The sequence below is a fragment of the Mustela nivalis genome, assembly GCF_964662115.1.
Source record: "Mustela nivalis genome assembly, chromosome: 5".
Taxonomy (NCBI): domain Eukaryota; kingdom Metazoa; phylum Chordata; class Mammalia; order Carnivora; family Mustelidae; genus Mustela; species Mustela nivalis.
Window position 1 is genome coordinate 18701750 of NC_139024.1, and position 15454 is coordinate 18717203.

General features: G+C 39.1%; 1 long non-coding RNA gene across 1 annotated transcript; it reads right to left on the bottom strand.

The window, feature by feature from the left end:
- Window positions 1-2018: 2018 nt before the first annotated feature.
- On the bottom strand, window positions 2019-15442 carry LOC309864876. The gene is made up of 3 exons (XR_014311805.1): window positions 15258-15442; window positions 11543-11610; window positions 2019-2292 (listed from the first exon to the last, which is right to left on the bottom strand). It is a non-coding gene; the product is annotated as an uncharacterized lncRNA (long non-coding RNA).
- Between the last annotated feature and the right edge of the window lie 12 nt (window positions 15443-15454).

The following is a 15454-nucleotide window of genomic DNA, read 5'->3' on the forward strand; positions in this document are numbered from 1 at the left end:
ACCAACTGAATTTATCCAGAAGCAGCCCACTAAGGCATGAGAAGGACTCCTGGCAGCGGCTAGTTCATTCCTACACTCTCCCTACTGCCTTTGTTTTTATTCTTAGTATTAGAAACATTTAAGATCTTCAGAGCTCTGCAGACCACTGGGCTCCCCTTAGCTGGCTCAACCCCTGGAATTTAGCATCCACACAGCACCTGCCCTGGGGAAGGGTGACCGGGATGGGTCAGGTTCTGGGAAACTTCACGAGGACCTCTGAATTGCAACACTTGAAGGTACAGACAGCATGATCCTCCGCCAATCCCAAGGCCAGTTCCAAATTTTTGACCCCGTAGTGTGTGATGCTTCTTCAAGGAAAACTTATTAAAATATTTACTTTTCAACTAGGGAATGGCTTTTGTGCAGTTAATTGTAATATGAATAGGTTTTAATTCACTGGTTAGAGGATAAAAATGGCCAAGAAAAGCATTGCTATTAATTGATAATATAATTTGATGTTAATTGATAATATAATTTCATATTAAATAACCATAAAAGAAGGCCACCACCTAAATTTCCTTTTACTGAAAACCTTTTCTTCTTTATTTTTTGAGGGAAGATTGTGACTAACTCTACACTCAATCGATGCGCAATTTCAGTTCCTAGAGATGAAGACACCATTACCTTTGGGTTTGCTGCCATTCATTTTGGAAAACTTCAGGGGATTATTTACACAAAAATAAAGCTAGCTAGTAACCATCCACTGTCCTCAGAGATTAGTTTGAGGTCACCTTAAATCTGTGACAGATGTTACAGCCTAGGATTTTAAGGATTATAAAGAACAATGCGCATCGATTGAGTGTAGAGTTAGTCACAATCTTCCCTCAAAAAATAAAGAAGAAAAGGTTTTCAGTAAAAGGAAATTTAGGTGGTGGCCTTCTTTTATGGTTATTTAATATGAAATTATATTATCAATTAACATCAAATTATATTATCAATTAATAGCAATGCTTTTCTTGGCCATTTTTATCCTCTAACCAGTGAATTAAAACCTATTCATATTACAAACATGTGTAATGGGTATATACATTAGAGTACATAGTACTCTTTATTTTCCACTTAGAGATATTAATCAATGAACACAAAACTGTATATATTCAAAGTATACAATTTGTTTTTTTGTTTTTTCTTTTTAAAGATTTTGTTTATTTATTTGACAAGTAGGCAGAGAGGCAGGCAGAGAGAGAGGAAGGGAAGCAGGCTCCCCGCTGAGCAGAGAGCTTGATTGGGGCTAGATCCCAGGACTCTGGGATCATGACGTGAGCCGAAGCAGAGGCTTTGACCAACTGAGCCACCCAGGCACTCCCAAAGTATACAATTTAATAAGTTTTAATCTATGTTCTATGCCTTGAATAGGAGGAGACTTTTCCAATTTCCTCCAAAAGCTTCCACTACTTTAGGAATTTCACAGCATGGAACTTAGAAGGGCTTGGGGAGGAAGGTACAAGAAGTCAATTGTTAGATACACACAGACCCCAGCACCAGAGCATAAAAGTACGTATAATGGGAACTGAAAGGCAAGGAGATGAAATACCAACCATTCTCTGTCTGTGTTCTCTTCTTTGCCAACATGGCTCAGAGGAGTGTGCCACCTCCTCCATCTGGATGACCGCACTGGGTGGCAGCGAAGGGCCCACAAGATGACTGGATCCCCAACAAATCCACTGGAGGTTAAGGCCAGGGTTCTCAGAGGCCTAAATGGACTGACCACACAGTGGGAGGGCTGGTACTGCTTGGAGAAAGGGCTACGAGTCAGTAGGCATGGTGCTGTCTCGTGTGCCACACAGCATCTTCCAAAAATTGCTGCCAAGACTTGCAATCCATTTTTGTCTTAAAGGTGACCTTGACATTCTACCCATTGTGTAGTGGGCTCTATATCCCCTGGCCTTGAATAAGGGTGCACTTTTGTGGTTGTCCCATGCAAGTTGCTGTAGAAGTGAAGAGAAGGGACTTCGGAGGCAAGATCATATATATATATATTTTTTTACTTTGTTCTCTTGATATATTCCTAGAACTCAGCCACTATGCTATAAGAAACACCGAGCAGCCACAAGGAGAATCTCAAACTACCTCTTCACAAATAACTTACTTACAAGGGGAAAAATAAAAACTATATAGTGAAGGAACCCAGTGGACATTACCTTAACCAAGTTAACAAACCAGTTAACATGACCTCTAATGAGGAAAATAGATATTATGTGTCTCCAGACATAATGTACTTGACAAAGACACAACATCACTTCAATGGTATTTCTGCAAAAAAAAAAAAAAAAAGAAAAAAAAAGAAAAAAAAAGAAAAAGAAATTTAATAACAAGAGACATCAGATAAACAAAGAGAAAGATGTTCTATAAAATAACTGTTCTGTACTCAAAAGTGGCAAGATGAAGAAAGATAAAACAAGACCAAAAACTGTTTTGAATTAAAGGAAATGAAACAGGCATTTTAACTAACAGGATATGATCCTGGATTGCATCTTAAACTGGGGCAGGGAGGGATGAGGGAATAACTATAAGAATATTATGGGGATATAGAAATTTTAACATAGATGTTGGATTAGATAATAGCATTACATAACTATTGTTACCTCCTAATTTTGATATTTCTACTTTAGTTGTGTAAGGGAATTCGTAGTCCTTAGGAAATATAGATGCGAATGTTTCCAACCTACTCTTAAATGGTTCAGAAAAAGGAAAATGTATGTGGGAATAATTGGCAAATTTGGAAGAACGGTATATAGAAGTTTCTCATTAGATCCTTGCAACTATACTGGAAGTTTAAAATGATGTCAAAATACAAAGCTCTTCCTGGACCCTGCCCCCCGCAAAAAAAAAAAAAAAAAAAAAAAAAAAAAAGACGAAAGGACATCAATGTTTAGGGGATGGGGTTCATTTGGGCACAGGCAATACTTGCTTCTAGAAGGTTCTCTGAATCCCAACAACACTTACAAGCTGGTTGTGCTTTAGGAAACAATGGGTGATCGCAGGGAATGGGGATAAACTACGGAGGATGTCATGGATGCTGGACAGGAATCTGGACCAGCACGGACTCCCAGAGCAAAGTGATGAGTGTGTGCAAGCTCTTCCTTTTGTGACACCGTGTGGCAGTGAAGAGCTACTGCAGACTTGAGCGCCATCTCTGTTCGCCAGGATTAACCTCTGAACTCAGTTACCTCCCACAGTTGGGGGACAATTTGGGAGAAAAGACCTTAAGGAGACATTATATTTCCTATTAAATATAGTAGGTGAGTTTTCAAACGACAAAGTGGGGAGAAAAGAGATGTCACAGCGTCTATATCCTGAGTTCATAACGTGATGCCAGTCCTTAGCTTTGTCGGTTCCTTTCCCACAACTGTGTCGCAACCAGAGCATGCGCCAAGAGAAGATGACAAAAATACAATTGGATAAGTTCTCATGAATGGGAAAAATGCAACCGCAAAACAAATTATGTAATAGTCCCTTGGCATAATGTTGTGTTCTTGAAAAGTTATGAGTAAACTGAATTTGTATAATTGAAATCATATTTTCTTTGCACTGAGAAGCATTTAAAAAATATTATAGAATAACATTTTTAAAATGTAAAGACATTCAAACTTTCTAGTTTTGTAAGCCAAATTTTCAGTCTCTGAAAACATCATGTTTCTGTAAAGGGCAGTATTCCTGCAAAGTCGGATGTTTAAAATAGATAGAGACTAGTGATAAGCCATGTAAGCTTGACAGCAGAAATTCTGTGTTTTAAAATAGTGGAGCACATGATAGAAAATAAATGTGTGTATAGCTATTACAATAATTTATTGATAAGACTGGTAAGTCTTTACAACTTTTATTTTTTTATAATGCTTCATGTATTGTCAAGACTGTTTTGGTTATAAAGTGAAAAAGATCCAAATCACCTAGTTTAAGCAAGACACAAAACAAAAAAGGAATTTATTGGCTTATACAGCTGGCGAGTCCAAGAGGTGGTTCAAACTCTCGGGCATGGCTAGATACAGAAGCTCAATATTTCCTTCCTTGTCCTCCCTTCGCTACCCCCTCCCTTGTTTCCCTCTGTCCTTCCTTCCTTCCTATCATCTATCACTGTTCTATTTTCCTCTTTATTTCTCTCACTCTTTGTACAAACAGCCTTCTCCTTAATGCCAGGGAAGACGGCCAAGAGCAGATAGAATAAGTCTCTCGATGTGCTCTATCAGCAATGCCTGGGGTAATAGTCTGGTCCAATTTGGATCACAAGCGCATCTCTGGGAGGGGAGGAGGGAGGCCATGTGACTTACAGCCCTTCCAGGATCCTGGCTCTAGATGGGGGACGGAGTAGTAGGTTACTAGGCATAGTTCACTTAAAGAACCAGGAGAAAAAGGGGAAAATGTAGTACATACATAACGATAGCTAAAAACCCCCATGTTTGATAAAGGCAGAGTTTTATAATGTAATTCTAATGGACCTAAACATAGGTAACCATGTATCAAAAGCTCTTTAAGGTAAATACTGAGCAAATGTATAAAGATCCATTATAATAGATTTAAAGAAGGCACAGTTTTATAAGAGCCAGAGATTTTTTAAAAATCTAATGGAGATTTGGTTAAACAAATCTTACTTTATTCATGAAATAGCTTTGCCATTTATTTATATGCAAATGCATTACTGAGAGGAAAAGGTAAGTTTAAAACAGTATACATGTATAAAACAGTATATCAACAGTTTTATTTGATAAAACTATTTTCGTTTTATAATGTATTTTCTTCCTGCTTACATAGCTTTATGTGCATTTACAAAGTAGGACAGTATATACAACAAAATGTTACAAAAGGCTATTTCAGGCCAGAAAGAGATGAATGATAGATGATTTTTTTTTTGCCTCTTTATATTTTCTTATTTTTCTATAGAACTACATGTAAAACAAAGCTTAAATTCTATATAATTCCAAAGTTTTATGCATCAACTTTAGTTGCAAGTGCTAATCGCTTTCAAACGAGCATGGGGCCTGGAGGCAGTCAGTTTCACAACAGGTCGGTGTCAGGCCTCACTCCTTCACCTGGTTAATTTGGACAAAGTGATTTGGTCAATAAGAAATTGTAACTGTGCTGGGGCAACCTGGGTGGCACAGTCGGTTAAGCACCTGCCTTTGGCTTAGGTCATGATCTGCAGGTCCTGGGATGGAGTCCACTTTGGGCTCCCAACTCAGCGGGGACCCTGCTTCTCCCTCTGCCTCTTCCCCTGCTTGTGCTCTCTCTGTCTCTCTCTCTCAAATAAATAAAATCTTAGGAAAAAAAGAAGGAAGGAAGGAAGGAAGGAAGAAAAAGAGAGAGAGAAAGAAAGAAAGAAAGAAAGAAAGAGAGAGAATGAAAGGAAGGAAGAAAGGAATAAATTATAATTGTGCTGACAAGAAAGGATTGTCATACATCCCAGGGACTTTATATTATGCTTATTATCAATAGCACAGATCTTTTTTCTAACATGAACACTGATCAGAAAATTATGAAGTTGTCATTAAACATCTTTGACTTGAAAAATAGAATAATCATATTACATAAATGGCTTCAACATTTTTTTTCCAGTAGAATACTTCCAAATTTTTCGGGATCAAAATTCATAAAGTGCACAAAAATTCACATTATAGAAATCATTCTAGGATTATAACCATGATATTAGCAAAACAGCCTTGAAAGAATAGATAATTCAGAAAGAAAAAGAAAGAAAGGAGGAAGGAACAAAGAGGGAAGGAAAAATTTACTAGAGTTTTGCTACGTGCCAACTAAGCTCCTAGGGCAAGCACTATTATAATCAGAAAATGCCATCATGGTTACTTTTTAATTATTTAATATACAATTTTAATATGCCAAAGTTCAATTTGCAAATTAACTTTTGGGGAATCTACAATTTTAAGTTATTTCTTATTATCTTAAAATTTTAGTAGAATAATTAAATGAGGAAATAAAAGCAAGGTAAATAATTAACCCAGCTTCCATTCTACCTAGCCAATGAGTGTTTGCAAGTAATGTAACAGAAAGCGGTAAGTAATTAAGGAAATAATTTAGTGGGGAAAATGTGTTTAATAGAACAAAATAAGCTAAGCTAAATTCTGATAAATCTTTATTATAAAGATGCTGAATAATTTTTCCAATGGCAGTAGCAAAAATCTTTATTGCCTGTTATAAGTTCTTGGAAATACAGTGTAGAGGGAAATTCAGCAAAATACAAAAACTGAATTATCTATTCAGTTATTTTCTTCTTTGGTTTCTATTAGTGTCCTAATAGCTTAAAGAAAGCATCAACATAAGAGAGTTGTGGTCGGCCAGATTTCAGTCATGTAACACAGTGACATAGGATTCATTCTATCTTTATGATTTTATTAGTCAGGGTTCTTCAGAGAAACAGAATGAATAAGATGTGTGTATCTATAAACAGAGACTTATTTTGAGAAATTATCTCCTGCAGTCATGGAGGCTGGCATGCCCAAAATCTGCAGGGTAGGTTAGCAGGCTGGAGACCTAGCGAAGAGTTGATGCTGTATTTCAAGTCCAAAGGCCATCAAGCTAGAGACCCAAGAGGAGTCAATATTGCAGTGCAAGACTGAAGGCCATCTGCTGGCAGAATTTCCTGCTCAGGAGGAAGTCAGTCTTTACTCCCATTTAGAAACCTCAACTGATTGGATGAGGCCCACCCACATTATGGAGGGCAATCTGCTTTCCTCAGCTGACTGATCCAAATGCTAATCCCATCTAGAAACACCCTCACAGAAAGACCCAGAATAATGTTTAACCAAATATCTGGGCACCCTGTGGCCCAATTAAGTTGACATGTAAAACTAACCAGCATTCAGAAACATCCAGAATATTGTCTGGCCACATCTCTAAGCACTAAGTCCAGCCAAAGTGACACACAAAATTAACCATCACAATGACAAAAGTTAGATCTGATGCCTGAGATAAACAGTAATTTTTCTTTAGTTCCTAAACAAATGGCTTAGTTTCTCATTGAATATAAGAAAAATTAAGTTTTCCAAGTTATTTTATGAAAAAAAAAAAAAAAAAAAAAGGAAGACCTTCAGGATAAGAGAAAACCATCAGAGTTACTTATATAAAAAGGCTAACATCTGAGATGGACACTTTTGGGGTGACCAGCATTTTGACCTTCTTATGTTTGGGCAGTCTGCCACTCATGCATTATGGAAGCCAAATTCTCATCTTCTACTGAAATGACACACTTGGCTCCCATTGATTCCTGATGGCTAGAGCATATAACCTAAGAACCATTTACTGGATGCTCCTCCTCACGACTTTTGTATTGAAGTAAACACACAGAGAAGGCAGAGAAAATGCATGACCCTGGCATGACAGTGGCAGCTGACTCCAAGGTCTTGAGCTGGTATTGGTGATGGTAGCAACGACAGTTTCCAATGCCCACTGAGGAAGCAGCAACGTAACCAGACCCCTCTCATGAAGATATTTAGCTATGTTTCATCGTCTGTCTCACTGGTTGATTCCTGTCAATTTTTCAGGCCTGTCCTCTGGCTTTCCCACCAACTTTGTGAACCACCTATACCCATTTATTGTATTTCTTTTTGTTTATAGTACATTTCTTTTTGTTTATTGTAATCAGAAGTAGCAACCAAGAGCCCTGACCCTTGTAATCCCCTTTCTAGGAAATTTCAAAGTAAATTGTTTTGATATGTTTTATAGAGTAGTTACAGCCTAAGTGGGGGTATTCTGATGCACTACAAAGCCTGGATTAATTTTAGAACATAATGGTGTGTGCATTTACATCAGTTATCCAAAATCTGCCTTCATATAAGACAAGATTCCCTCCTGTTGTGCACTGACTTGTGTTCCCTCAAAATTCTGAAGCCCTAACTCCCAGAAATTCTAAATGCAACTGTATTTGGAGCTAGGGCTTTTCTTTAGAGAGGTGACTGAGTTAAAATGGGGCTGTTAGGGTTGGTCCTAATCCAATATGACTGGTGTCCTTACAAAAGAATAGGACGTTAGGACATGGACAAAACAAAAGGATGATCATGTGAGGAGACAGCAAGAAGAGAGCCATCTGCAAGCCAGAGGGAGAGGCTTCAAAGAAACCAAACCTACAAACATCTTAATCTTGGACTTCTAGTCTCCAAAACTGTGAGAAAATAAATTTCTAGTGTTTAAGCCATCCAGTCCATGGTATCTTGTTATGGCGGCTCTAGTAAATTAATATACGTGCCCTGAAGTACCTTATAATTTTGTAAAGAGAGATAAGCATGAATAAGAAAAAAATACAGATGCTAAGATATAAATTGCACATGGCATGGTGGAGGATAAAAGAGAGTTAGGGAAGAAGGGTTAGGAAAATGCTATGTGAATTTAGATATTATTTGTCTTATTTTTAAGCAAAATCTTTTCTTGAGCCAAACCTCATATAAATACTAGTTGCTTAAGCTTAAGAAAAATGAAAATGTGTTTGGCTAATTAACATACCATCACAAATGAAATGCAATAAGAGCAAATTATAAAGCAACTGATGGAGGGAAAAGAAGAAGAAAAAAAAAAACCCAAACACCAAAATCCAAGCCTTAACATCCTGTTTTTAAAGCTTTGTCTGATGAATTTTTTTAACATATTAATATACCAACAAATGTAAATATATATTATACCAACAGAAAAACTATAAATCTAGTATCAACTTATTCTTGTAAAGCAAGGTGGCAAAATTTGGTACCAGGCCATCAGCTGTGAACATCCTATGAAGCAAATCTCCCACTAGGTCAACTAAGACCAGAATCTATAGGGATAGTTTAATGCTTCAGAAAACGAGACTTCACTGTAGAGGAAAGGAAAGCACTAAACAATGCAGTCTCTGCCATTATGCCCACTCAGGTGGAGGTCACTGCGATGTTAAGGGAAGTGTGGTAATCTCTTGGGGCACGGCAATGTAAAATTTGGATGAAAAAGGTCATGGGTCCACTCTAGCTCAATGGAACTAGAAAAAAAGAAAAAAAAAAGGTCAGTTAGAAAAGAGCAAGAGAAGGTGGAGAGAAAGTCAGTTGGCATTATCTAACCTTCACTGCTCCTACATAATATCTGTTCTAGGTTGTTAGCATTCCCTGTCCAGGTTCATAGGAAAAAAGATACTGAAGTTTCAATAATTTGTGGTTCTAATTAAGTGCTTTTGTTTAATACCTCAACTTCCTTGTATTCACATTAGCACAAATGGGATAAAAGTGTATCAGTTTTTCTCTGCTAACTACCAATTGGATGCAGTTTCCCAATTAAACCCATCTGGAGCTAATATGCAGTTTTCTAGGAATTTTCACATTTCTCCCTCAAGATGGCAAAGAAGAATCTAGAACTCACCCTAAGCTGGATATATCTGTGGGTTCACAGTGTAAGGAAACATTTCTCAGTGCTAACAACACTTCATATTGGTCACAAACTCTGGAGCCATGGAGATTTTATCCCGTCTTGCAAGCTAATTAAGTTAACTCGTTAGTTTCACGGACTCTGGCTACCTCAGGAGATTCCTGGATCGGACCCAAAGTACTTCACTTCCCACAGCACAGTAAGCTGCCTGAGCATCAAGTTGCATGAGCTGCAACATCAACTGGTGTCTGTTGCTTTTGCCCCTCTAAGTCCCAGAAAGAACACATAATGGACCCAGAGGACAACGTGCACACACAGTGGGTTGTACAGCAGAAGTGAAACCCACAACTAAGGGCCCAGATTTCTTAGCAGGCAACCAGAAGCCAGTCTCTCCTACTCTGAGAGTGAGTCGTTAGTACTGACACATTAGACAGGATATGGTCACCATCCTAGTTAGGCATCCATTGCAACTAGCTTTCGAAACTCCCCAGTCTCAGGAGACAGAGAAGCCTGGCCATCTAGCATATTCAGCAAGAACGTGTGGGACACTTGCCAAGAACGTGCAGGGGCCAGCCTCTTCTAACAATCTGCCCCACGAGTTCTTCACTGAACTGACATTTTCACATGAATTTACAACCCTGTTGACCACTCTGATTAATCTGACTGGCAGAGGCCTCATTCAATCTGTTTCATACAGCATTGAATTAAGGCCCTGTCACCAATAGCCAAGTAGCAGGATGAGACTAATCTGTCATATTGATCTCAATCATGTCCCTAGGTTCCTGGAATCTCATATGCCATTAGCATCTACCTTAGAAGGCCACTGGCTTTCTCCTTATGGCTCTGATTTGACCTTCTTGTCTGCTCTGAGGCATTAATCCAAGTTCAGGTGATGCATTGAGGATGGTCCAAAATCTGTCTTCTAGAGCAATTCTAGTATCTAGAACAACTCTGGCCAGTGAGTTGAGACAGACCTGCCTTCTAAGGCTCAGATAGCATCACTGATCACTCTAGCTAAACTCAGGGACAGATTTCTTATCATCTTTTCTAACCGACTGACTCACATCATCAGGATAACAGAGTGCACATAAATGAGTCCATTACTCCTCTGGTAACTAAGGGTGGCTCTATTTTAGAGAGATCTCCACTGTCTTCTGGAGCCTATGCAATCTATTGGTGCGTCCCTAAATACTTGAAAATCTCTTATGACTACAGCGAGGGTGCAAGTTACTGTGATCTTGGAAGCAGTAAAATTAATGCCTGGCTTCCATACCATAAGTACAGTCCTGGGAGTGAATAGGGTATCCCCAGAAAGAAAGTGTTGATTACAGTTGTTTGGGATCCCTAGCGAGATCACCCTACGTCTCAAAGGACAGGTCAGGTTGACAGTGTCTCTGACATGGTGAAGAAGTACCCCCTACCAGGAGGAAAGTTACACAAGAAGGATACTGTCCAGCCATCTGTCTATAAACCTACTTCTTGGTTGGTGTTCCTGGGTCGTGCAGTCAGTTAAGCATCTGACTCCTGGTTTTATCTCAGGTCATGATTTCAGGGTTGTAAGATTGAGCCCCACATCTCCGGAGTCTGCTTGAGATTCTCTCTCCCTCTCCCACTGCCTCTCTCCCCACTTAAAATAAACAAATCTTTAAAAACAACAGCAGCAGCAGCAGCAACAACCCTATTTCCTGGTATTCAGCCTGAAATCCCTTGTTTCCTCCTCATTGAAAGGCAATACACTGTAGGGCCATTTAATTCCCAGTTGATTATGCAACATGGTCAGATGTTTGCCACCGGTTTCCATGGACTTCCCTCAACTTCCATTGGTTGACAAAGCTCTTATCTTTCCATGTTTAGAAAGTTATGTCTTTCTCAGCATCCTAACCTCATCACCAAAAACTAAAGAAATGAGAAGGGTCTGAGATTTTACCCTATTTGCAAGCTAACAAGCTAGCCAACCACAGTTTCATAGATGCTAGTATAAGGCACAAGACTCCTGTGCTAAAGACAAAGATAATTTATTCTTCACAACCATAGCAGTGACCAGAGTATAAGTATTATTTTGGGGGGGCTGCCAAGCCTCAGTTCCTACACTTGTCGTGCATTGCATTATAAGAGATGAATCCTGAATTCAGAGAAATTGAATCTTTTATAATGGGTAGTAAGCAATCCCTACCTTTGCTCCAGAAGAAGCCATTTTCTCTATCTTCCAAAGCTGTCCTCTATACAAACACTTTGAATAGACTGTTTGGAAAGAAGGATATTTAGTACCTCCACTCAAAACATTCAAAAACCCACAGAAAGCTAGCTCTCAACAGAGATCTGTAATTTCTTGGTGGAAATTACCAGAAGCCACTAACCTCTAATTCCTATTTCATATGAGGTAGGATTGTACTCAACTGCATTTAACAAAATCTTGACTACAAAGGTTTAACCAAATGTTTGTTTTGAATTGGGTTCTTTTTCCCCCTGCAGGTAACCAGAAGTCCGGAGGTGGACAGTACAGGTCTAGTACAGGTATAAATGAGGTCTGCAGGACATAGGTCCCTATCCTCCTGCTTCACTATCTTCATCATTTGTCTTTCCACCTGCTGGTCCCAACAAGCATACTCCCCCTCCATTTATAGAATGCAGGTGCTCAGTTGAAAGAAATAATTATCACATTTGAAGGAAAGTTAAAAAATTTGACATAGGAAAAATGAAGAATTAAGATACACATGCAGGGTGACTGGGAGATACCAGCACGTAGATCTTTCCCAGACACAGAATGGTCTAGAATTTTACTAGAAAATTTGTTTAAGTGGATCAAAGTAATACTTTGTTTTAAGGGACAGGAACAAAGCATTGATCGGTTAACAGGCTAACAGGGATTACTTGAAAAGTTCAATGCAACTGAATAATTCGGCAAATGAGCTATGATTCAAAAAAATATGTTTTTAGGGCTCCTGGGTGGCTCAGTCAATTAAGGGTCTCACTGTTGATTTCGGCTCAGGTCAGAAGAGTCTGCTTAAGATTCCCTCTCCCTCTGCCCCTACTCCCTACCTCCTACCTCCTCCCCCCACACATCATGGGCACACACATTTTCTCTCAAATAAATAAATCTTAAAAAACAAAAAACCATAAATATGGTTTTTTTGAAATATTTTATTTATTTATTTGACACAGAGAGAGAGAGAGATCACAAGCAGGCCGACAGTCAGGCAGAGAGAGGGAGGAAGCAGTCTCCCTGCTGGCTAGAGAGCCCAATGCGGGGCTTGATCCCCGAAACCTGAGATCACAACCTGAGCCGAAGAGGGCTTAACCCACTAGCCACCCAGGCGCCCCCCAAAAATGTGTTTTTAATAAAATTTGGAAGTTTTAAATTTTATTACACAAATGCACAGTTCAAATAACACTGTAATCTTTGTTCGGTGCTACTGTTCAGATGACTGATTTATGGCTTATAGTACTGGGTAAAAATAGGAATCACACTTCTGAGGAAATCAGAATTCAGCTTGAGGCTGGTTTAGCTTGTGACAATACCCTAGTGTTAGTTATTATACTTATCCACCTTCTGTATTACCTTATGGAATTGCTACATAGAATTTAACACCAAGAAACCTAAATTTCCTTAGAGTAGAAATAAGCTACTACGAACAATTCCTTTATAGTAACTAAAAATTAGAGTATCTGCTACAGTTAGTATCAGGGTTTCATTTTCAGCATAAGCTGAGGCAATCGGTTTCTAAATAGTTTCTAAACACTTCGTCGGTTCTATACAGTCTAAATAACCCATTTATGTTTAACAGATCCTTTCACTGAATAATCCCAAAGCACTTAACATCTTCGAGATTATAAACTCATATAGACGGAGAAGGAAAATCGTTTGAGAATAAAGACAATCCTCAATTATGCATTCTGTGAATTAACATGTTCTTAACTTGTTCCCTTCCCCTGTATACTGTCTAAAACTCTTTTATCTAATGGTAAAAAGGGTTGATAGAGACGAGTTTGAATATGGTAAATGAAATTAGAACTTGTCATTCGGTTTCAGTAACTGTATGTTAGCTCTGATAATCTCAAGTTCATTATAGATGTTTAGGCACATAATTCTCTTGGCCTGCTCCTATCACCAGTAAGATATCCTTCCCCAATGTCAGTTTCTAAGGGTAAAATAATTGCTTCTAATAGTTTAAAATTATTAAATAAGGGCGCCTGGATGGCTCAGTCATTAAGCAACTGCTGCCTTCAGCTCAGGTCAGGATCCCAGGGACCTGGGACGGAGTCCTGCTTTGGGTTCCCTGCTCAGCTGGGAGCCTACTTTTCCCTCTCCCTCTGCCCCTCCCCCTGCTTGTACTTTCTGTCTCTGGCAAAAAATAAATAAAATATTTTTAAAAATAAGTAAAATTATTAAATAATAAATGACAAGTTCTTCAACAATCAAAATATGCCCAGGCCCTTCTCACATGTTCAAGGTTAGCTACTGTGGATGCAAACAATAAGTATTATTACTAATACTGTAACAATAATCATAATAATTCCGTATATTTACATGGTTTTTCATTGTTTAAAAACAATTCCATATTTTGAGCCACTCAATATTTATAAGAGAAAATATTCTTCAAATAATACTGCCTCATTTTACATATAAGGCAATTTAGACCAAAAAAAGTTTAAGGGACTTGTCCCATGTCATAGGCATAGAGATACAATTATATCCAAGACAGACATAGTCCCTCCTCTTGTTAAACTATTGTAATGAGAAGTTCAGAGGAGTTGTGAGCAACCTTAACATGGTGTTGAGCTAGAGTCCCAAGGACAGACAACGTGAAGGACAAAGAAATAGACCTGGGGGCCGAGTGGTACCCAAAGGATGGGAAATTTTCCTGAAGTAAATAAAGTCTCATTTCAAGACTTCACTGTGTTGGTTCTGAGAATATTAGCTTCTTTTCAGAATCTATCAAGTTGATTTGGGACTTTATAGAGTAAAACTGTGAAAGTCAATACCTCCTAATTAACTTTAAGCCAGTGTTTTTCACACTACTGCTCTGGTACCAACCATTATCAGTTACATGGGGTGCTTGTTAAAAAGATCTGGCAGGAGGCGGGGGAAGAGGTTACTTCAGACCTAACCTTCTTGGGGTGAGAGCCAAGAAAATTGCTGCTTTAACTATAAATTCCTTGGGGATTTTGAAGTCAAATAGCAAAATAAGAAATTTTTGGTAGTGGCTCCAAAGGCTCCTGCTTCCTGCTTCAAGACGACTCCCCCCACCCTTTTTTTTTTTTGGATGGGTATGGAAGAGAGTGTGTATTTGGCTATTTAGGAAAAATTATAAAAGGTATAGTTGGGGTAAGAGTACTATATTGCAAGCTGTCAGTACCCCCACCCTTCACATGCAATGTTGTTGGCTTGGAATAGGTGCTTGATAAATATTTGTTGACTTGATGAGACACAGGTATTTTTAACTTCCATGAGTTTTGAAAGTGCCTTCTTTTAGCTTTCTGCTCCAATCTTCCAGTGTCCAGCCAGCAGCAGTAGTGTAATGGAGAAAGGGTGTGCAGATTTGGGGGAAAGACTGAATGAATTGAAACCCCAGATTCTCAACAGTTGAGAGGACGAGGTTCCTTAATCTGCCCCCATTTATAAAGAAGTAATAGAAATAACACATCCCAGAGTTTGGAGGAATCGTAAATGAATTAACAGATATCTACCATATATAGATATCAATGAAAATACTGTAAGCGCAAATGCTCAGAACGGCGCTTTACGCCCCAATGCAAATGCGTTCTATAAATATTCAAACCCAGGCAGGACACTCTACAACTCCTTATCTGTAATACGTCCCCTTAACAGGTCAGAATCTCGGAGCAATTACCAGCAAAAAAAAAAAAAGAAAGAACAAACGAGAAACCTGAAGCGACCCGGCCCAGGGACCGGGGGCTGCACGCTCGCGCGTTCGAAGAGGCCGGAAGGGGTGCAGTAGTGGTCTCTCCCCGCCCGGTTTGCGGCACGTGGTCCGCTCGGGCGGGAGCTTCGCGACAGTGGGGGAGGGGAGCGGCGTGGGACGACGCGGAGGGGGTCTAGGCGGCCAAGGCTACGGTTGGGAAG